Source organism: Montipora capricornis, chromosome 6 (genome assembly GCF_036669925.1).
Source record: "Montipora capricornis isolate CH-2021 chromosome 6, ASM3666992v2, whole genome shotgun sequence".
In the NCBI taxonomy this organism is placed as follows: Eukaryota; Metazoa; Cnidaria; class Anthozoa; order Scleractinia; family Acroporidae; genus Montipora; species Montipora capricornis.
The window spans coordinates 20982892-20983142 of NC_090888.1; positions in this window are offsets into that span (position 1 = coordinate 20982892).

A 251-nucleotide genomic window follows, 5' to 3' on the forward strand; every position below is an offset into this window, starting at 1 on the left:
AACTTCCTCTGCCGTGGAAGAGTGAAATGTCTTCACTGCCACTGGAACCCCCCTGTAAAACAAATGCTGCAACAGCCAAAAACACCAGAACCAAGATGTAGCTTGGGTTCCTTTCCAGACTCATCTTTAGGTTGCTCCAAAAGGCCACGGTAAATTTCTAAACTGAATTGATGTGTTCTTATAGCCAGGACCTGACAGTAAGAATTATTATACAATTATTAGTAATACGTGTAGATATAACACCAGTGGCA